The sequence below is a fragment of the Notamacropus eugenii genome, chromosome 3 (genome assembly GCF_028372415.1).
Source record: "Notamacropus eugenii isolate mMacEug1 chromosome 3, mMacEug1.pri_v2, whole genome shotgun sequence".
Taxonomy (NCBI): Eukaryota; Metazoa; Chordata; class Mammalia; order Diprotodontia; family Macropodidae; genus Notamacropus; species Notamacropus eugenii.
The window spans coordinates 30711076-30733914 of NC_092874.1; the positions used below are offsets into that span (position 1 = coordinate 30711076).

At 42.3% G+C, this 22839-nt stretch overlaps 1 long non-coding RNA gene across 2 annotated transcripts in view; it reads right to left on the reverse strand.

Annotated features, from left to right (window-relative positions):
• LOC140532580 (uncharacterized) overlaps positions 1–14460 on the reverse strand; it is a 41202-nt gene extending 26742 nt beyond the window's left edge. Inside the window, exons 1-2 of one of the 2 annotated variants that reach the window (XR_011976585.1) lie at positions 14006–14460; positions 8664–8757 (exon numbers count right to left, since the gene is read on the reverse strand). This is a non-coding gene — a long non-coding RNA (uncharacterized lncRNA). The remainder of the gene's footprint in view (positions 1–8663; positions 8758–14005) is intronic. The other variant, XR_011976584.1, reaches the window with a different exon arrangement.
• Between the last annotated feature and the right edge of the window lie 8379 nt (positions 14461–22839).

Consider the following 22839-nt stretch of genomic DNA (forward strand, 5'->3'; position numbering starts at 1 on the left):
TGTTGAATTGGATTTTATTTCTTTTTGTACTCAGCCTTGAACCACAATTAATACAATTCCAAGGCATTTCATTCATTAGAAGTTAAGGGTGGAGACTTCGTGGGTCCTGAGTACTGCATTCTACTATACTACTATACTATCCTATACTATCCTATCCTATCCTATCCTATCCTATCCTATCCTATCCTATCCTATCCTATCCTATCCTATCCTATCCTATACTATACTATACTATACTATACTATACTATACTATACTATACTATACTATACTATACTATACTATACCATAGTTAGGTGGCACCTGCCAAAATCTAATCTCATTAACGTTTGTTGTGAAAAGAGGGTGTGCTTATTACATACACCCAAATCTTTTCATAAAACTCTCTGTGGTCACAAAAAAGAGGAAACAAAGTAGATGGCCTTCATTTTGGAAAAAGATTGAACAAATTCACTACATCATCCAAATGGGTGACTATTCAGAGAAGTCTGGGAAGACATGAATAAGCTGACGTAAAGGTGAACAGTGAGCAGAACCAGGGAAAGGGTAGCAAGGAAAGCAACAATGTATGGAAACAACAAAAGAACCTGAGACAATGTTATGTAATTATAATAAGGAAGAGAAGAGAGAAGACTCTTTCTTTTCTTTGTGGCGGTGAAGGGGGGCTGTCTTATTTTTTTGATATTTAGTTGTACTGAATTGCTTTTCCCTCTCTTTTTTCCTTTTTATTCTTGGTTATAAGGGGATATATTCAGAAACAAATTAACAAAAACGAGGGCTCTCAATAAAAAATTTTGAATTGTAAAAGAGATATTGCGGCATAATGCATCTGCTTATCTTAGAGACAGGAAGGTGGCAGAGGATAACCCATCTCTGACATTAGCTGTGAGACCTTTGGGTAAATTCTCTGAGCTTCAGTTTCATTAGTCATTTGTAAAATAGGGTTGTGATGAGGAGCAAATGAGACAAAGTACGCGGTTTCCAAAGCCTTGAAGCACCATATAAATGGAAGTGCTCAGGCTTCTAGAGTTGTCTAGGAATGAGCACAACGTAAAGGGTCCCCAGGCAGAAAAGTGGAGGAGTCATTTGGTGAAGACCTGACTTGGGATGTTCACTTAAGCACAGATCATGAGAAGAGAGAGAGGTCTCCTTGTGGAAGGATCTTCCTTCAAGCCTCAACCCCATCATGAGTTTTCTTGATGTTTTCAGGGAAAGTCACTTTTCCTCCTGAGGCTGAGTTCTTCCTCTCTGACAAATGGGAGATTTGGACCAAGGCCCACAAGTGACTCTATTACCCGCCTCGATGAAGCTTTGATGGCTTCCTGGTGCTTCTAGGATAAAATCCAAATTCTTGAACTGGGCCTTCAAAGTCTAACTCTCCTGTTTCCCCAGGCTGTTGGCATGTGATTCCTGTCAATTCTCTGTTCAAGGCCAACTGGCCTGGCAGTTCCCCATAACAGGCAACATCCTGTGTCCCACTGCTAGGTCTTTGCTCATACTTCAAATGCTTTTCTCCAAATGCTTTTGGAAGCCCTGGTGCCCTGCAGGGCTCAACTCAAGGGCTACTTCCTATAGGAGGCCTTCCTTGCTTGCTCCAGTGGTTAGTACCCCTCCTAAATCTGTGTACATGTTGTAGTCTCCCTTCTGGAGTAGAAGCCCCTTGAAGGCAGACTAATCCTTTTTTGTGTTTGTGTTCCCAGATTCCAGTGCAGTACCTGGCAGGTAGTAGGTTGATTTGTGTTGACTGTATGATTTCTAAGGCCTTTCTAACCATAACAGTTGATTTCTTTGATATTCAGTACTCAGAAAGGTCACCAGGTACTGACTGTCCTTTCATTATTATTTTTAGATTCCTTAAAAATAAGTTTTATTGATATCTTTTGTTTTTGTATCATAGCCTTTAATGGATATAGTGCCTTCCACTCCCCACCCCCCAATATAGCTCCCTTCAAAGGCAGGTGAGTGTCATAGTGGAGAGAGGGCTGCGCTTGGAGTCAGGAATTTTGGTTTTGTTGTTGTCACTTCAGTCCTTTCTGATTCTCTGTAACCTCATCTGAGGTTTTCTTGGCAAAGATACTGCTTTGCCATTTCCTTCTCCAATTCATTTTACAGATGAAGAAAACTGGGGCAAACAGGGTTAAATGACTTGCCCAGGGTCACACAACTAGTAAGTGTCTGAAGTTGGATTTTAACACAGGAAGATGAGTCTTCAGAATAAGGAAGCTATATGACCCTGGGGAAGCTACTTAACCTCTGTTTGCCTCAGTTTCCTCAACTCAGAAATCAGCATCATAACAGCAGCTACCTAGACCCATTGTTGTGAGAATCAAATGAGAATATTTGTAAAGTTGATTAGCCTAGTGCCTGGCATATAAAAGGTGCCATATAAAGGCTCATTCCCTTCCCTTCTCTTCCCCATTCTGTCCCTAGTCCCATTGACTTGACTCCCCTAACAAAGAAAAACAGTTTAGCGAAAACAACCTCCAGCAGAATCCACATTTAACAATGCCTGCTACTGTGGTCAGTCCGACTGACTGACCCACCCTCTGCCAAGGGTTGGACTGAAGCATTATTTTCAGGGATCAACAGCGGTCATTTCAATTCCTTAGTTCTGCATTCTTCTCATTTCCACTGTTGCACACGCTAGGTCTACTGTTCTCCTGCTAACTTCCCTGAATCTGTTCAAACATCACCTTCCAATGTTCTACTGCTGTTTCTCTGAATTCCTCAGAATCATCATTTCTTACTGCACGATCACGTTCAGGTGCAGTCAGTCAGTGAGCAGTCACAAAGAGACAGCCTAGTGCCAGGCCCTGGGCTAAACTCTGAGAGCACAAAGAAAGGCAGGAGGCAGCTGGCCCTCCAGGAGCACTCCTGCTCCAAAGTCTAAAGGATGGGGGTGAGGGGATGGGGACTGCATTTCACTGCCACAATTTGTTTGACTGTCCTCAGAGTCAGGGACACCCACTCAATTTACAGTTCTTTGCTATTACAAAAAGCACTGCGATGGAGGTTTTGGAATGTTTGGGACTTTTTATCATTCTGTCCTTGACCTTCTTGAGGTATATGTCTATCAGCAAGAACCTTAAATTCTTCCAAGTGATTATTTTATCTTTTTTTCTTTTTGCTTTGGTCTCACACAACTTCAAGGGCTTACTGAGTTTAGTAGAAAAATTAATTAATTTATTGGCCCTAAATCTGCAATGAACTGTGGGGCTCACGAAGAGTGTAGGAAGAAAAAATAGGAACCCAGTTTAATTGTGGCTTGCAGCCAGCAGTTACCATAAATACCTGGCATACACCCCCACAGATCATCAGATTCAGAAGAGGGAGGGGAACTCCAGGCCTGATGGAGTGGTTAGTGATTAGATCATGAAATCCAGCTCTCTCCTGTGCCCCTCTTTTCCAGTAAGTGTGAATGGGAAACTGGTTCCTTTGTAGGTAAGGAGGGGCTGGAGATTTTTCCATGTCAAGCTTTGAATTCCTCTCCTCCTTTGGCCCTCCATTCAGCCCATCCCTCTATTTCCTAGGTTTAGCTAAGTGTGCTCATGAGTCGCCTCATGGTTGCTGCTTCCTCCAGGAAACTTTTGGGTTTTTTCTCCTCTTAAAGATCTCTCTGTCTCTTGTCTCCTCTCTGTCTATCTATCTGTCTCTGTCTCTCCTCTCTCTCTTTCTCTCTCTCTCTCTGTCTCTGTCTATCTCCTCTCTCTTTCCCTTCCCCACTGCCCCTTTCAGGAAAAAAAATTAATTTGAGAATAATGTGGCAGATGATTTTGAGATTAAAATGTAAATTGAATATATGTGACCCTCACTTTGACAGCTCCTGCCAGATAAGGAATTTTGAAACACTTAATTTATAATCATCTCAATCTAGCCTCCTGATGGCCTCCCCATTCTGCCTGTACTCTAGAAACCTATGCCTCTACCACTCACTTACACAAGTAGATTCTCTTTTCAAGCACAATTCCTAGCTTCACTGGAGATCCTCAGCTGGCTGCCCAGGCCTCTGCTCAGCTCCAAGGCCACCTCCTCTAGGCCAGGCTCCGCTCTCCATGTCTGAGCTTCCCTCCTCCTCAGATATCCCTGGAGCAAGCCGGCATCCTCATCCTATTCCCTCCCTCTCTTTTATTAGACTTCTCTGTCCATCAGGCTGGCTGCATGAAATCCCTCCTAATGGGACTTTGGCTCCTTCAAGTTAAGGTTTGATTTTGTCCATGTGTCCCTGGAACACAGAAAATTATCTAACACACAATAAGTGTTTGATCATTATTTATTGAATTTAATATGGAAGAATCCTTTGGGAAAACTAGAGAAGATAGATTTGGCGTCATTCCTCTCAAAGCGTACGCTAGACAGTAACAAAAAAATAGCATTCCCTCCTACTGCTCCCCCACCCCTACCATAACCACCAAAATAGGTATCTGTGGTGTTGAGTTTAAATACTGTTTCTGATCTGTACCACCTCATTGCAGCTCTCATCTCCATGACTTTGTTCCAGTAGTCCCTCATAATCACCATCCATCTTAAAATTCTCATTTGCTTAAAAATTCAGGCCAAAAGTCACTTTCTTCCAGTAGCCTCAATCCCAGCATCCACTAGTTGCCCCTTTCCCCAAATTGTCTTGTTTTTATTTTGCATATACATACATGCATACATATGTATGTATAGAATCTCTTCTCCTTACCCTAATCTAGATAGAATATAAACCCTCTGAAGACTGTGACTTTTTTTGTTTTTTTGTATCCTCAGTGCCTAACGAAGAGCTTGGCACAGAGTAGGTGCTGAATGAACCAATAGAATGAAAACCTCTGGGGCAGGGACAATTTCAGCTGTGTCACCCAAAATAAGTACCTGGTGCATAGCAGACACTTCATAAATTCTTGATGATTGGTTATTTTTATATTTTTGACAGCTATTTAAAAAACTAAATGAAATTCTGTTCATCTAACTCACTTAAAATGCAGTTATGGATGATTTCCATTATATTGTAGAATATCCTTCCTCACAGTCTAAGAGTTGCTGATATATTTAGATGCCACTTGCCCCAGTACTGTTTCCCATTGTGATTTCTTGGTGGGAGAGATCCCGTTACTCATCACAGATAACACTTCGACTTTCCTGGTAGAGTTCCAGATGTATATATAGGATCCTGAGAGACATGTTCTCTCCTATGTGAGAGGTTTTTAAGAAGCTCATTAGCAATTTCTTGGTAATTTTCTGCCTTGTAGTTTCCCAAAAAGTTTCTGGTCACTTTCTAAAAATGATTTCTTAATAGCTCCTTCTACTTCATTCAACTGTTCTTCAAAATGCTCATCTATCATCACTTCTCTTATTTTGAGAACCCAAAAATATCCTCTTTCTGAATTTAGACTCCCCCATTTTTGGAAATCTGCCAGATAAAGGAGACTGGCACCATTTGGAACCACTGCCTTGACAAAATTTTTCATTAAATACAGTTTAGTGTGCAGTGGTGCTAGGGGAACTTTTTCAGGACTAACCCATGATTGTCTTACCATATTTTTCTTTCCTTGCGTAAAGTCTTTCCTTTAAGGCCAGTATTTTTGCTTTAAAGGCTCCCACCACCCCCTTCTGTCTCTGCTCTTTCACAAATAAAGCAGCAGTATTTGTTGTACCAAATTGTAAACTGAGTCAAAGGGTTGGTCACTTTGAGAGCCCTACAGATATACTAAGAAACACTTTCTTCCTTAAGGCTTCTCAAGAGAAGTTTCATGTTTTGAACATATTTTAGTGTCTTCTTTCAGGAGATTCTTTCTTTTTAGTCTAGAAGGTAAAGTACTAAGTTAAGATTATGAATGACTGAATGAAAAAGCATTTATTAAATGCTTATGAGGTACAAATCATTGTGAATGTAGCCATTTAGGTCTGCTTGAGCTATTAAATGAAGAACTGAGGATGGAAAGGTTACTTCAAGTTGGGGATCACTTTGCTGGTCTCAAGCCTGTTCCCTGTTACAATCTGAATCATCAGGTTCAATGTCCTCATGGAAATTCTAAGTTTCTGGTAGTTTCAGGATAGCTGGCTCTTCACGGTTCTTCCATAACAGGTCTTGATGGGGGATTTGGATAATGGATAATGCTCAACATATTTAGACTTGGAGATAATACCTTTGTTAAGCAAAAAGAGCAGTCTGTTGGATGGTCTTTATCCTCTCCAAATCACAAGAATTGTGACAAATGGTACTGGGTAAAATTGATGTGCCCAGCAGTTTAATACAAGTGATGTACCACAAGTGAAGGCTCCAATATATGAACCTTATCACCTAATTTTACAAGCAAAAGAGCTAGTAGATAGAACACTGGACCGGGAGTCAGGAAGACCTGAGTTTAAATCCTGCCTCAAAAACTGACTAGCTGTGTGACTTTGAGTAAGTTATTTCACCTGCGTCTGCCCCAGTTTCTTCATCTGTAAAATGGGGATATTACTAGCACCCACCTTCTAGGGTTGTTGTGAGAATAAAATGAGATAATATTTGTAAAGTTCTTCTTATTGAAATCAAGTTCATTTGTTTTTTTATTTCTTAAACTTATTTTTAATTTATGGTATAAAAAAAGCATTTCCACAACGGTGTAATAAAAAAGATAATTGCATGTGAAACTGCAAATCTGTTATGTACAACTTGCTATTTCCTTTTAAACATATAATAAAGTTATATAAATTTCTTTTATCTTATTTCTTTTTGCTCCTTCTCTCCTCACCCAAGATCACTACCATTAGCCACTAGTAGGTATATATGTAAATATACAATATATAAATATATTTGTGTATATATGGTATATTGATTTATATCATATTAATGTATAATAAAATATATGTAAATATATATAAAATATATATATGTAAAATTATTCTATGCATACTTCTATTTATCAGTTCATTTACTTAGCTGGAGGATTAAGGTATCATCTCTGAAACTGAAAAGTTAGCCTGCCACATGTATAACAACATTTTTTGAATGAACGACATGCTTAAGAGTTTTACTGAGAATTTAAGCAATGCCTGGCAACATCCTAGAAGCTACAGGGCTGACTCACTTCTGGAAGAGCTGGGTTCAAGTACTGCCTGGGATACAAATTGCCTGTGTGATCCATGGGCAAATCATTTAATCTCTCGGTGCCCCAGGCAACTCTCCTAAAGCTGTAAGTTACTGAAGGGTTGTTAGCTTGCACTGGTAAAGGGACTTTCCTCAGCTGGAAGTTCTCTCTACCAGTGGTGCAGTCCCTATCCCAGCAACATCTACAAGGTACACAATTAGATTAGAAGCAATAATTACGTTTACCAAATGACACCTGGCATGCAGCTGGCAGAGCAGTCAACTGCACAGTGAGAGTTTCACAGCCTGAAGACAAGAGAGCATGTCCCAGCCTGTCCTGCCACATAACCTAGAAGCTAGGACTTCACACAGGGTGGGGGAATGAGCTAAGTGGCAGGTAGTTTCCCTCTTCTGCCTCCCCATCAGTTTCCATCTCCCTGCTCCATACCTGATGGTGACTTTATGAGGCATCCTTTATATAAAATTCAGGTGTCTGAGAAATTCCACTCACATTTTTTAAATTCAGCATCTGTCCTGGGGATGATGTCCCTCCCTGCTCCAGAACTACAATGAGGGTATTTAATCCAGAGTTAGACCTGGAGTCAGGGAGACCAGAGTTCAAACTAGCCTTAGACATTTTCTAGCTGGGGGTCAATCATTTTACCTATGCCTACCTCAGTTCCCTACCACACCTGGTATTCCCAGACGGTCTCCCATCCAAGTACTAACCAGACCTGACCCTGCTTAGCTTCTGAGATCAGATGATATCGGGCATGATCAGGGTGGTAGAGTATTGGTCTGATGGCCACAGTCAGACACACTGAAATTTCATTTTATCATGGTGATGTCATTTTGGTCGTCTTCCAGGACGAAGGACAACAACCAACCAACCCACCTCAGTTCCCTCTCATGTAAAATGGAGATAGGAAAAGTATCCACCTCCCAGAGCTGTTGTGAGGATCAAATGAGATAATGTTTAAGTGCTTAGCACAGGGCCTGACACATAGTAGGTGGTGTATTATTATTATCCAATCTGCTTTGGAAATCCCTTGAACTCTGCCCTGATATGGGTTATCTCCATGGGTGGGTGGTTAAATGAGTTCTTGTAAATTCGCCCCACCCACGATCCCTAGCCAACCTCAGAGTGGACCAATGAATGGTTCACATGCTATTTAGCCAGTCTAGGCTGTCTCATCATCTCCCCTGAAGGTGATCCCAACTCTGCCTTTTCCCTTCTTACTCTGGGCACAGTAATCAAATCATTATTACCACTGTTTTTGGAAAGGGCACGTCAATCACCTGCCCCATGGCCATGGCTCCATTCGCCAACCATGTGACTTTCCGGACCAGAACTCCCTTCCCTACACAAAAAGTCCCTTTCATGTATAGTCTCCCTCAGATAGAATGTGATCTCCCTGAGGACAGACACTGTATCACTCTTGTATTGGGGTTTTCAGCAATTAGCCCAGTGCCCTGCACATAGAGATAGGGACAAGAACAGGATCTGGGATTTCATCAGTATCGGGAACTTCCAGAGATGCAGATCAGCACTCTCTCGCTAATTTATAGTCCCAGAGGCTTATTCGGAGCATAGAGAAGTTAGACGACTTACCCAGGGTCACCTAGATAGTTGGTTTCCCTTGCATTCCTTGAACCCAGGTCTTTCCGGGTTTGGGGCCAGTTCTCCATCCTCTGCACCCCAGTGCCTAGATTGCACAGAATAAGTGTCAGGAGAAGTGCTTTTTTATTCATTTATTCAAAAATCCATCAAGAAATTTCCATGAGACAGAATGTTGTTGAACATTGGTATCAGCAGCATCCGAAGTGAACATGCCTGAACTTTCACAGGATCCCTTTATTACTTGTGTGTGGTGCTAAAGGGGAGGGTGGGAATGAGGAGTCTTTGCTTTTCTCCCCTCCAACTGAAGTTCTTGGGCATGGAGCTGATGGGAATAAACCGAGGACCAACTCCATTCTTCTGCTTTCTTTGTAACCTGACAGGCAGCTCGGTTCTTTGGCTAAACAAATGCCCCCTTTGCATTGGGGAGAGTGAAAATAAAATTTTCAAGGCCAATTTCACAATTTCATCTTCAGGAAAAAGCAAAATCAGGCCAAATATGAAAGATTACAGGCAGCTGAAGTACTTTCATGTTCTCCTTCCCTTTGAGAGATAGAGGAAATCAGATTGCTTTGTTCAGAGCAACAACCAACACCAGCTTAAAAAAAAAGTCTGAGCACATCTGGCCTCAATCTTTATACACCAATGGACAAAGGCAATTAGACAGCATTGCTTTCCATGCCATCGTAATGAAAGTCATATATTTTCCCTGGCTGCCTTGTTGGGTCACACAGTCCTGCTGTAACAGGATGCCTTCTCTCTCCTCTGCCAAGGCAAGCCTTTGCCTGACCATGCTGGGAGTGGCCAGAAGGATATCTGTGGGGGCCATGCTGTAGCCCAGGAAAACTCCCCAGAAAACTAAGGGCTAGCACAGATGTGTGCTAATAATACTTTCTGGGAGCTACAAAGCACTTCCCGACTACTTATTAACTGAAGACCAGCCACTGGGGGATGGGAAGGGGACATCTCCACTGAGGGTGGTTTGGAAAGGCAGAGCTGAAGAGCTAGCTTCCCTCCCCAGAGAGGAGATACCACAGGCAACAAGCAACTTCTATGGGGCTTATTCTTTAGTAGTGGGTGAGATTGGACCAGGGAAGGGTGGACCAGGCAACGTTTTGTTGTTTTCATTCTGGGATAGTGACATCTGTCCATTTCCCATTGCTTGGGTCACATCTAAATACTTCCCCTTCCTCATCTGCAGGCTTCCTGAGAGAGGTGATATCAGGGCTTTCCTCACTTCCACTGGTGATCCTGACCCTTCTGTGTACTTCCTCTGGCAATGTACTTTCCCTTTCAGTAACACACTGTTCACACACAACTAACCCAGCCCTTGGTTATGTAAAGCTGCAACCAATCCTTTTATTTCACAGATGAAATAATTCACTCTCAGGAAAGTAGAGATTTGTCCAAAGTCACATAAGCAGAGAAGGTCCGAGGGAGGATTCTAATCTAGGTCTGTTAATTCCAGAACCAGGATTCTTTCCACTATTTGATACTGCTTCTTTCACAAACACACATATACACTATAATATAGTATATATTAATATATGCATACATGTACACATATATTACAATATATATTAATATAACTATAGATATATTAGTATATTGTTCTATAAATGTAGAACTAATATGTTACATATTACTATGATATAATATAAAATTCATTTTCATATGTTGAACTCTGAAAGCTGCAGGCATCTGAAAACCTATTTGGCTCAGAATGTAATTATTCGTGAGTCCCTATTTTCTCTTGGAATCTACCAGCCAGAGTTATAAACACATACACTTATGCACACTCATACAGGCACACAACCTCATAGCACATTACTTAAAATAGAAATACAGGAGAAAATGATGAGAAAATGATTATAAATAGCAAACTCTCCTGCCACCTGTTTCCCCAAGCCTCTTTCTAACCCACTGGGAAGGAAGGTTTTTGAGTCTAGTCTATTCCTGGCCTGTGCTGTTAAATCAGCCTATTTAATTGAGGGGAACTAGCTACTTGTTCACTGGATGAACCCTGAAGGTGCTATTTGTCGATACAGGGATGTTGCATTCCAGTATTGGACCAGTGAGTCCTTATAGTTTGTATCTACTGGTCCAGGGACCAAGGTCTCCCTTAAAGACTTAACTAAGTGCTGCCCCATCAATCCTTGAAAAATCTAGTTTTTGCAGGACCAGGAAGTAGAGATAGAGCTTATTGAGCTACCAGCCCTGAGGAGAGGAGATAGAGCCAAGGAAAGTTCTGGAGCCATGGCTATTTCTAGTCCTTTCATTTCTGTTTCATCTTCTTTCCTGCCCCTTGGGTACAGCGATCCCAGAAACTCAGCTCCCCTTCATTTCTTTTTTCTTTTTTTTTTCCAGAGGACACTCAGATTCCCCCTAAGCACTTAGCAAATGCACCCACAAGACTAGGGTACATGTTGGGGGAAGCATGATCAGCTGTAGTGCTTCACACAGGCTTGTGAAGCATAAAGTCCATAGAATAAACCTTTAAAAGATCAATCACAGTATGAGACAGGGGCAGTATCAGTGCCAGATGTGGGCTCAGGTCGCCTGAGTTCAAACCTGCCTCTTCCCGTTATTATCCATGGAACTTTCTGTAGGGTCACAGTAGTCAGAGCTGGAAGAGACCACAATGACCTTCTGTCCAATGGTTTAAAAAAAACCCTTTTTCTGTCCAAGGGTTCTTAGCCTCAAAAAATCATGTTTTTCAATGCTTAGCCAGGGATATCCTGGAGCCAGCTCATGAGAACTGATTGTGAAATTTTCAGATTGAACATTTAGTGGGCAAATATTACAACTCGAGACTTGATTTATTATTTTCATTGTGTAGACTTAAGGAAATGATGGATGTTAATAATTTTAACTTTAAGATGTGTCCAGTGTACATTTAAAGTTTAATCTGTCCTGTGCTATTAAACTTGAGAAGTATGTCTAGTGTACAATTTTTTCCAGAGAGCTGATTGTTAATCGTTTACCAGCATGCCACTGTGCTTAATGCACTGGGGGAACTCAGGCATCAATGACTCCCACTTTAGAGGTCCTTGAATGCTGTTCTAATGGTATAATTGAAATGAGAGCAGGTTACAAAGAATAAAATACATAGGATTACAAAAGAATTCATTATTATATGATTTTTTTCAAAAATGTTCACAGACTCTGGGTTAAGAATTGATGGTCTATTCTTATCCATCATTTTTACAAATGAGGAAAGTCAGACCTGGAGAGGAGAAATTATTTGCTTCCCCTAGAGACAAATCATTTGCCCTCTGTAGGACTAATTTTTCCCAGTAGTAAAATGACAGGTTTGGGCCAGCTCTTGGGTCGGGCCAGCTCAAAGTTCCATGCTGCTGCCGTGTCCTTTGGGTTTCAGTGCTCACTGCCCAGGATATGCCAACACACCAAGCACGCTTACAGAGCAGGGAAGATACACCAGCACCAGATGCTTATATTCACCAAAGCTCAATGTAGCCAATGATTCCAACCTCTTATGTCCAGTCAAGGGCAGTGTAACAACTGTTTTAGTTTCTGTGATATCTAAACCCAGCTTAAAACTCATTAAAACTTTTAGCTAAGTATAGACACCATGTTAATAGGTGAGACACCCTTGAGTCCTGGGGAAGTCTTATCTGCTTTTGTCGTTGGATACCATCTGGGCTGAGCAGGCAGTCTGACTAACATTTGGAAACTGCTGGAAGACCTGACTTGAATAACCTGCTCCCATTTCGATTGTGCCATCCTGGGGACATTGAAGGACCAGACTAAAGCAAGGGTCAGCAACTCCCAGATTCTACTAGTGGGTTAAGCAATGCCTGTGGATGCCACTGGGTGCCAGTAGTGTTATATATTGGGATCCCATAGTTAGATGTCTGAATGAAGAGCTCTTGGAGATGACGGCCCAGTACTTAACATCATAAATTTAGAATTTAGGAAATGAACTCGTCCACCTCTTCCTCTTAACTGAAGCCTAAGGAGATCACTGAGAAGAAAAAAATCCATCCAAATTCCTCTCAACTACACCTCAGAACTTGTCAGTATCATCCCCTATTATCTCTACCTTCCCTCCTATTTCAGAGGGACAGATCTGTCTCCTAGAAGACTTTAAATGCTCCTATCAGCATGGATATTGTCCTGTGACAAAAGTAGCTAATTACCAAGACCCTGTGCCTTTGTCCTCATCCCATTTTATATCTTCCAGGATTTCCTTAGGAAGCCATCCCTTCTTTCTCATACATTTTTAATCCCTCCCTCTCCCCTGGCTACTTACTATCTATTCATGAGCATGCTTGCCATCTTTCCATACCTAAAAATGTGACCCTTCTTTTCCATATTTCTTCCCTCCCCCTTTATCCCCTTACCACTAAACTTAAAGGAAAAGTTGTTTATATTGAATGTCTGTTTTATCTCATCTTCCACTTTTGGTGGTTATACTTCCTGTTATTAAATATTAAATTGCCTTTTTGGGGGCCAATCCCCTCCTTCCCTTGGCATGGGAGTTTGGGAATCATGAGTGAATTTTTCTCAGTCTGTAGAAACTGACCATCAGCATTTAAAACCTGAAGATTGGAGAGGCCAGACTGTGAATTCCAGGCTGATAATAAAAACAAGGAGGGTTTTCCGAACTACCAAAGGGATTTTTGTCACTCCTTCCTTGATTACAACACCAGCCTCGGAGGCCAAATACTGAATGGCAGCATGGGGGGCCTATTAGGCCAGAGGGAGGCAGGGAGCTAGATAAGATGCCATTGTCTTTGACCAACAAGCAATACTATTAAGGAGTAACCTTAGGATCCTAGCAAACATCTAGGGGCAGCCAAGCTTGCCTAAGAGGCTTCCCAAAGGCAAAAGGCACTTTGGCCAGCCCCTTGAATGGGATGCAGAGGTAGGGCCTGATGTCATTCCAGGCATTTTTCTCCTATCTTCCATGGCAAAGGTCATAGCCCTAGGGGCAGGTGGTAGCCTAAAGCTACTCAGTAATTACAAGAGCCCAGGGCAGACTTCTTTGTGCTGGATGGGACTCGAAAGGACTTTGGCCAGAATTTGGCTGCTGGGATGTCACACTAATTGCCTAGTCAGCTTTCCCAAGGTTCTCCAGGAAGGCAATAATAATGGTCTAATCTCAAGTCTAGATTTTTTTTTTAAATAGGCTTTATCACTTCCCCTTTGTAGGGATGCCATGAGTTCCTTTGGTCTAATCCTTATTTGAGCTTCTGACTGCAGCACAGGAGTCCTTCAAATCAATTCAATAAACATTTATTAAACACCCAGTGTGTGTCAAGGCACTGACCTACATTCAGGTATTACAGACAGAAAAAAGAAGCAATACTTACCAATGAGTTTATATTCTCCTTAGGGTTGGGGGAGACATGCAACATAGATACAGAGAAGCATATATATAAAAGTGCTTGACAGGCTGGTGCAATAGAGAGTGGCCTCAGAGCGAGGAGAGTCTGGATTCAAGTCACTTCTCAGATGCGTTCTGTCTGGACAAATCACTTGAGTTCTCAATACGTCAGGAAACTCTAAAGGGCTCCAAACTGAGAAGCAGGCCTTGATCCACTTTGGTAGAGGGAATTCCCCAGAGTTTTCTTCAACGATGAAATCAAAGGTCCAGTCAACAAATATAAAATATGAAATAAAGCAAAGTAATGTTTGAGAGGGACTGAACACAGAGATGGCAGAGATGAGAAAAGGTCTCATGAAGGCGGTCTTCCCTGAAGAAAACAGGAGGTAGAGGTGAGGAGGAGCCCAGGGAGCACCCAGACTGATTGATGATTGCCACAGAGCTCTGGAATCGATAGATCTTTGGGGTCAATGAACCAGATGAACCAATGGATCAGCTAAGGCCAGGCCCTGATAACAAACCTGGCTGTTGGTGGATCAATATTGCACCAGGCCAAAAGGCCCTTCACCTCTTCTGCTGTGGAGCTCAGTACTTCTGCCCTTGATTACTAGCTCACATTCATACGTTTAGCTTAGAAAATACTTTCTTCACAACATCTTTGAGAAGTCAGTAGTTAGAACATATTAATAATTTATATCTATACAGCCCTTGGGGTTAAGTTGTATCATAATTCTTCCAGTTAATGGGGTCAAGATTGCACTGGCTGGAGACTCAGGTCTATCCAAAAATTTAGATCCAGTCTTGTAAATGTCAGCAATGAAAGAAAGAAATAAGCATTTCCTAAACCCTTACTATGTGCCGGGCAGGGTGCTGAGCACTGTGCAAAGATTACCTCATTTTATCCTCACAGCAACCCTGGGAAGTAGGTGTTATATGATCCCCATTTTACAGTTGAGAAAATTAAGGTAGACAGAGGTTAAGTGACTTGCTCAGGTCCCATAAACTAGTAAGTGCCTGAGACTGGATTTAAACTCAGGTCTTCCTTATTCTAGACCCAGTGCTCTAACCCACTGCTCCTTGAGGATGTCTCTTTGTTGTAAAGGTACGTGAGTCATGGTGCTGGAGCCCTAAGTATATGCTCCTTTTATTCTTATAATCAGGCAGCTATCTGGCACCATAGGGCATAGAGTGCCAGGCTTGGAGTCAGGAAGACTCCTCTTCCTGAGTTCAAATCTGACCTCAGACAGTTACTAGCTGTGTGATCCTGGGCAAGTCACTTCACCTTGTTTGCCTCAGTTTCCTCATCTGTAAAGTGAGCCAGAGAAGGAAGAGGCAAACCACTCCAGTATCTTTGCCAAGAAACTCCCAAATGGGGTCACAAAGAGTTGGACATGACTGAACAACAACGTTCTTATAATCAACCATCAAATATTTATTGAACATTTTATCATAAGAGTTCACATTTATCAATCAACAAAACATTTATTAAGTACCAGGCACCAGGGATACAAATGCAAAAAACAACACTCTCCCTACTCTTTTGCTTTTTCTCGCAACAATGCAAATGGCAAATCTGTAGACTTTTTCATCCACTTGGCTTTCCCCAGGACTATGAATCTCATTAAACTCTGAAATGTTCCAGAGTTGAATGCAAAAAGCAGAATGCCATGTGCAAAGGAAAGCCTCCGGGGACCTCACCTTTGCTTGGGAATCTGTATTCTATTTGAACTCTATGCTGTGTACCCTTTGTGATAATGATAAATGCTTTTGGGGAGCAAGTTTCACCTTGCATTATCCCTCCAGCTATTGATGTCAATCATCAGCCGATTGTCTATGGTTGGGTTTGCCAGCATGGCCCTATGGGAGAGCTCTCAGCTAAGCCAATTACTTCCTGGATGATAATGGATAAGTCAGTTAACCTCTTAGTGTCTGAGTATCTTCTTCATCTGTCTAATAAGGGGATTGGACCATTGGGTCCCTTTTAACTCTAAATCTATGAATGTTGTGAAGGAGGTAGTGGAATTATTCTCATTGCAGTCTTAGATATGAGGAAAATAAGACCCTGAGGGATTACTCAATTTATTTGAAATCTATTTTCTAGTGAGTAGCTGGGATTGAACCTGTGTCTTCCAGTTATAAACCAGGACAATTTCCAATTCTCCACAATGTACACTCAGGTGTAGAACACCTTGGAATGCAAAAGAGTGACCAAATGCACTTTGATCTTGTCTTGAAATAAATATTTCTTTTTAAAAAATCATCTTACCTGTCCTACTGTGTGCAGTTCATTTATGCAAGCAGTCTCCCATCCTGGCCTCTTTCATATTGCTATCTATTTAAATAGTTCCTAAAACCCAGTTCAAGGGACTCCTCCATGAGATCTGTCATTAGACTTTCCCATTGGAAGCAGATAGTAACTCAGTAGAGCACTAGGTCTGGAGTCAGGAAGATCTGAATTTGAATCCAGACTCAAATACTTACTACCTGTGTGACCCTGAGCAGATCACTTAACCTCTGTCTGCCTCAGTTTCCCCAAATATAAAATGGGATAATAACACTACCTACTTTACAAGGCTGTTATAAAGAACAAATGAGATAATATTGATAATGGGCTTAGCATACTGCCTTGCACATAGTAGGTGTTAGATACATCTTTAGATAGATGTGTTAGATATGCATATAAATCCCCCTTCCCTATTTATTACATAAGCTTTCTTGAAATGGAAATTTATTGCTATCTATTTTGAATCTTCTCATGTTCTGTTGTGTACTCGGTAATGCTTTTTTTCTCTTCTTATTTTGTATTTAAGTTTATATGTTTCTTTTTATTTTCTTATTTGTATTTAAGTTTTAGTATTTAATTTTACAATAAATTAATAAAAATGCACATTCCCTTTTTCCCTCCTCATGTCCCAGAAATAGCCCCTTCCTCCTACTTGGTGTGATTTGATGGGTGCCAAATGCCCTATTGTCCAAAGATTACTTTTCCTACTAATCTTGTCTTGGTATTTGATATGCCCCCACCATTCATCATTATGAATCCAGCCGTTGAAGTATCTGGTCCCTTTCAAAATGGTGTCTGGGAGGTAAGCCATTGATAGCTGAGGTTAAGTTAGCTTGGGCCTCCTTAAATCTCTCTTTTTTAAGCCCTGTAAAGACAGAAAGTATGAGTAAATTAATCATGGCACGGTTAGGTAATACAGCAGGCAAACTGTGAGGGAATGGTGCATGGAATGGGTTCATTTTAGTATCAGGGAAGGGCACCCAGATGGGTCTGTCTGACTGGAGCGGGTATGCAGAGAGGTATGGCAGGGCATCACAGTGGTGAGATCTGGGCCAGTGGAGGACACTGGGCATTTTTGTTTAGTCATGGGCAGAAGAAGGCCAGAGAAAGGAAGAGGAAGGAGGGGCATTAGAAAGAAACAGAAGGGGAGCTAGATGGCGCAAATAATACACTGGCCCTGGAGTCAGGAGGACCTGAGTTCAAATCCAGCCTCAGACACTATATACTAACTGTGTGACCCTGGGCAAGTCATTTAACCTTGATCACAAACAAGGAAGGCAGGAAGGAAGACAGGAAAAAAGGAAGAAGGAAGTAGGAGCTAAAAACACGGTGTAAGCGCTCTGGAGACAAATGCCCTTGTTTTGCCAGAAGGGGTTTTGTAAAATACGACTTGTGTACAGCATGTTCCAGCCTGGTATAAAGTGTAGTGCTAAACAAGGGCAGTGTGGTATGGCGGATAGAGTACGGGGCATGGACTTGGGTTCAAAATCCACCTAGTACTTTTACTGGCTCTGTGACCCCAGGCAAGTCTCCTCCTCTATCCATGTCTCCAGGTAGCTCCCTGGGAAGCCTGGGTGGCACAATGGATAGTGTTGAACTTGGGAATCAGGAAGAGCTGAGACAGTTAACTAGCCATGTGCCCCCTGGGCAAATAAATCCCTCAAACTCTCCTAGCCTCAGTTTCCTTATCTGAAAAATGGGGGTAATAATTGCACCTACCTCACAGGGTTGCCTTGGGGATCAAATGAGATAACATATGTAAAGTGTTTTGTAAGCTTTAAAGGGTTATGGTAATGTGAGTGAGGATTACAGTGATCTGTTGGGTCAGATCAGCTGTGATTTGCATCAGGGAGAGAGTTCTCTGTGCTGACCAAAATCACAGATCCTTCAGGTGTTTGGTTAAATGAAATACCCCCAAATTCATATGGACTATCTGTGCCCAGTCTGTGGTAGAGCATTCCAAGCTTGTATTGGTCTGATCAGCCACTGTGGGACACACTGAAACTTCACTTTATCATGGTGATGTCATTTTGGTTGTCTTTGGAGACGAAGGACGACAACCAACCAACCAAATGAAATATGGAAAATCAATATAATGAGCAAACAGGTTCCAGTTTAGGGAATAAAACCATGCCTCCTCCCCCCCCCCCCCCCCCCAAATCCCAAACCCAAAGATACCTCTTCCCTTTCAGAAGCTGCGGTGATTTTTCTGAAGGTTGTAGGGGGCTGGGGAAAGGTGTGAGATCAGCAAGTGGGTAGGGACAGCTCCACCATATGAAATTGAATGGAAGCTCTGGCTTTACTGCTCCCAACAGGGCCTGTAGCCCCCATAGCTGGTCCTTTCCCATCCAGCAGAATGGACTCTCTGCGCTGGTTTTCAGCATCCCAAGTCTTGGCAATAAAATGTGGTGGTGGAAGTCAAAGTCAGTATTGGACGGTAGCACTTCTCACACACACGTGTCCTCCCACATCCTGTGCTTTGATGCTTTCTGAATTATATGAGTTTAAGGGTTTTGGCCGTTGTATCACCTGAGGAAATCTGCTTTTAATTTTCTATCTCCTGGAGATTTGTTTTTAAGAAAATATTCACATTAAAAAGAAATTAGCTACAGCATTCATTCTCTCAGCCCAGTTGGGACAATGACTGTTTTCCTCCAAGGACTAGTTTGGGCTGAATTTTCAAAAACAATGCAACAGGGACCATTTTACAGTCATTTTTAATAAAACCACAATGTTAATAATAATGGCAAACAAAAGCCAATGAGTCTGCCTTTCCAGTTTTCATTATCTGTAATACTGAATGGTTGGACTACAATGGAGTCATTGGGTTGAGTCCTGCTCCTAGAATCAGGCCCCGTCTGGGTTCAAATCTCACCTCTGATGCTTCCTAACCACAAAAGAATAACTAACATTTAGATAGTACACATTCTGTGCCAGACACTGTGCTAAGTGTTTTACAAAGATTATCTTATTTGATTTCTCACAACAAGGGGAGGGGTTAGATGGTATTTTTGTCCTCATGTTACAGTTGAGGAAACTATGACAGAAGTTAAATGACTTGCCCAAGGTCACACGGCTAATAAATTCCTAAGGCTGGATTTGAACGCAGGTCTTCCTGGTTCTGGGCCCTGAGTTCCATGGATTACCCCATGGTCCAAGTCATTCAAGTTTTCTACCTCATCTATAAAATGACAATAATAATAACTACTTCACAGAGTTATGAGGTGGTCATGTGCTCAGTCACTTAACTGATCTTTACCTCAGTTTCCTCATCTTTAAAATGGGTACAAAAACAGGTTTGGGGTGATGCTCAAAGGAAACACCAGATGCAAAATTCTTTGTAAATTTTAAAGTGCAGGGTAAATTTTAGTTATTAATATTGAATGTTATTGAACTGTCCCTCGGTGGTAGGTTGGAAGAAGGCGGAGGCTATATTTCTTTTTTTTTTTAGGCTACAGCAGGCTGTTTATTATCCAAACAGGGCAGTCTACTTATAGAAATAAATTAATTTTTTTTTACTGCTTTCTTTCCTTTCCTTCCTGTCTTCCTAGTCAGCTAGACATCAAAATGCTTAGAGTACTAGATATAGAATCAGGAAGATGGGAGTTCAAATGTGACCTCAGATACTACCTCTGTGACCCTGGGCAAGTAGGTTACTTTATCTTGGTCTACCTCAGTTTCTTCATCTGTAAAATGGGGATCAGAACAGCACTTACCTCTCAGGTTGTTGTGAGGATCAAATGAGATAATCTTTGCACATAGTAGCAGCATAATAAATGCTAATTCCCTTTTTATCTTCCTCCATATCCTGTGCTCTGCTGATAAAGCCTTCAAGAACCCAAGGTCACCTCCAGGCCATGGGGGGAATCATCAAATAATTTGCCAAATTCAAGGAACATTTAAGAAAGAATATCGATATATTTTATTTTTACATCGCCTTGTGTGTGTTGTCCTTTGTTTCTGAAGAAGACCATGCCATCAGAGAAATGATGACATGACTTGCACTTAACTTTGTTTTGAGCGAGGAGAGGTTTGAAAGTTTGTCTTCAGTTTCCTGTTTCTCTGTGGGCAGGACTGGAGGCTTCTGAGGTCTATGCCAGCTCTAAGACGCTGGGATTCCATGGGGCCCTGGGCTCACGACCAGCCATCTCTCAATCCTCTGGAGCCTGGTTATCTAGGTGGAGGTATTAAAGCCTCGCTGCTACTTCCCTTTCTCTCCTCCCCCCCAACCCATTCCCTGATTTGGACATGTCATTGCTTATTAGCGCTTCTCCCAGATGGGAAACCGAAGGAAGGGAAGTTTAATTCAGGCCATTTTTTAAACCATGTCAGCAGCTTTGGAAAGAGTCACATTGAGGGAGAAGGTTGAAATGAGTGGCTAATGTGAGGTTTTGGGGTACTTGTGTGCCCCACTAGCTTAGGGAAAAATTGAGAGCAGGTGTTAATGAGGGAGGGGTATGGGGAGGACAAGGACTCAGCCACAGGCAGGGCTATGACCAAGGAGGGGATCATGGCACAGCAGAAAGAGAGAGCCCACAGCAGGCACCAGATCTGAGTTTGAAGCCTCTTTCCAACACTCAAGTGCTGTGTGACCTGGGGCAAGTTCCAACCACTCTGAGCTTTAGTTTCATCATTTGTAGACTGAAGGGATTGCACTGTGGAGATGCTGAGATCCCTTCTGGCTCCACAATCAAGACCCTAAATCACCTGACATTTGGACCTCAATTTCCTTATGTAAGGGGGTGGATTAAACCAGTGACGTCAAACTCAAATAGAAACAGGGCCAGGAAATCATCCATATAGATCCTTTCGGGCAGCATGTCGATTTTTTCCTTGTTTGTTCATGTCTGACTCTCTGTGACCCCACTTGGGGTTTTCTTGGCAAGGATTCTAGAATAGTTTGCCATTTCTTTCTCCAGCTCATTTTATGGATGAAGGAAACTGAGGTAAGCAGGTGAAGTGACTTGCCCAGGGTCACACAGCTGGTAGGTGTCTGAAGCTGGATTTGACCTCAGGAAAATGAGTCTTCCAGGCTCCAGGGTCAGCGCCCTATTCATTGCATCACCTAACTGCCTCCCAGAGTTTAATTCAATTCAATTCACATTTATTAAGAACCTATTGCATGCTGGGCACTGGGCTTCCTACTCCGAGGCCAGTAGCTGGGACTTGTTATTTCATTAGCATAGTGACCTTATTAAGAAACCAACTTTACCCATGCAGGTCAACCAACATTTAACACCTACTCTATTTACTAACCTAATTGCTAGCTGCATTTCCCTCCAACTGTCCACAGGATGAACTTTCATCCACAGAGGCTTCTTTTCCGACTTTGGTTGAACGTTTCAAGATAGCAACCAGACCTATGATGTTTGGCTGATACTTGAAATTCCCAGGTGAGGAAATTCCCTTCACTGATGCAGGTTAGCACCTCTGGTAATTTAGCCTTGAATCCTTGTCTGGAGCACGGAGATGTTAGTTAAATGACTGGCCTGGGGATTGGTGGGCAGGGTACATCAGAGGTAAAATTGGAACCCAGGTTTCTCTATTAGCCATTCCAGACTGCCTCTCTCTGCTGGGGACACTAAGTTTCTAGAAAAGGGGGGCCCTTGCTGCCCTCGCTATAGTCACCCCCTGAGTCCTACGGGTCTGTGCTTCTGCTGGTTGTTTTCCTTTGCTCCGGGTTGTTTTTAGCATCCCCTTTGTCCCTATGGCAACAAGAGCCTTCCTCCTCTGGGCCCCAGTTCCACCTGCTCTTGGCTTCTGGTGAAGGCTGCTGTGTCTGTGAGCACCTCCCTGCCACATGACTGGTGTGCACTGGGGCTCATCCCCAGGGACGTCTCCTTCCAGCCTTCTTCCTTCAGCAATCCCGAGCTCTGGGTCAAATCCGGAATCCTGGTCTCTTCTGCCCATTTCCTTTCTAAAGATCCCTTAGCTTTGGACCTCCCTTTTTCATCTGCCTGGGCCTCTTCTCCCTCTTCCCCCTCCCCCCATTCACAGCCTGGATTCACCTCCAGGCCCACCTCTCAAGAGGACGTCTAGCATGTGGAAGGAACATTCTAGTTTTGTCATTCCCTAGCTATGTGATCTTGGTTGTCCCAACCTCTCTGGACCTCAGGTTACTCATCTATAGAATGGGGGAATAGTATTTTTACTTCCCTCCCCCAAAGGTTGTGAAGATTAATTGGGATAATTTCATTAAAATACTAAAGACCCGTTAAGTCTTATGTAAATAGAAGCAGTTATTAATGTGAAATGTAGAGCAGTTGTTTCAAGGTTTCTGGGCTGGCCTTGGAGTCTGGAAGGCCCTGCCTCTGCCATACTTTCTTTGTGGCCCAGGGGGAAGTCCCTTCACCTCTTCAACTGGAACTGGGATTGTTCTCAAAGCCTTTATTCTGATTTTAGTAACGAATTTTCTCCAAAGAGGGTCCCCTCCCTGACAGGGCACATGGTACATCCTTTTCAGAACTGATCCTTTTCTCCCTAGTTTTAAACTAATTTATGAATACATCTTTTCCCCCCTTCCTCTTCACTAGAAA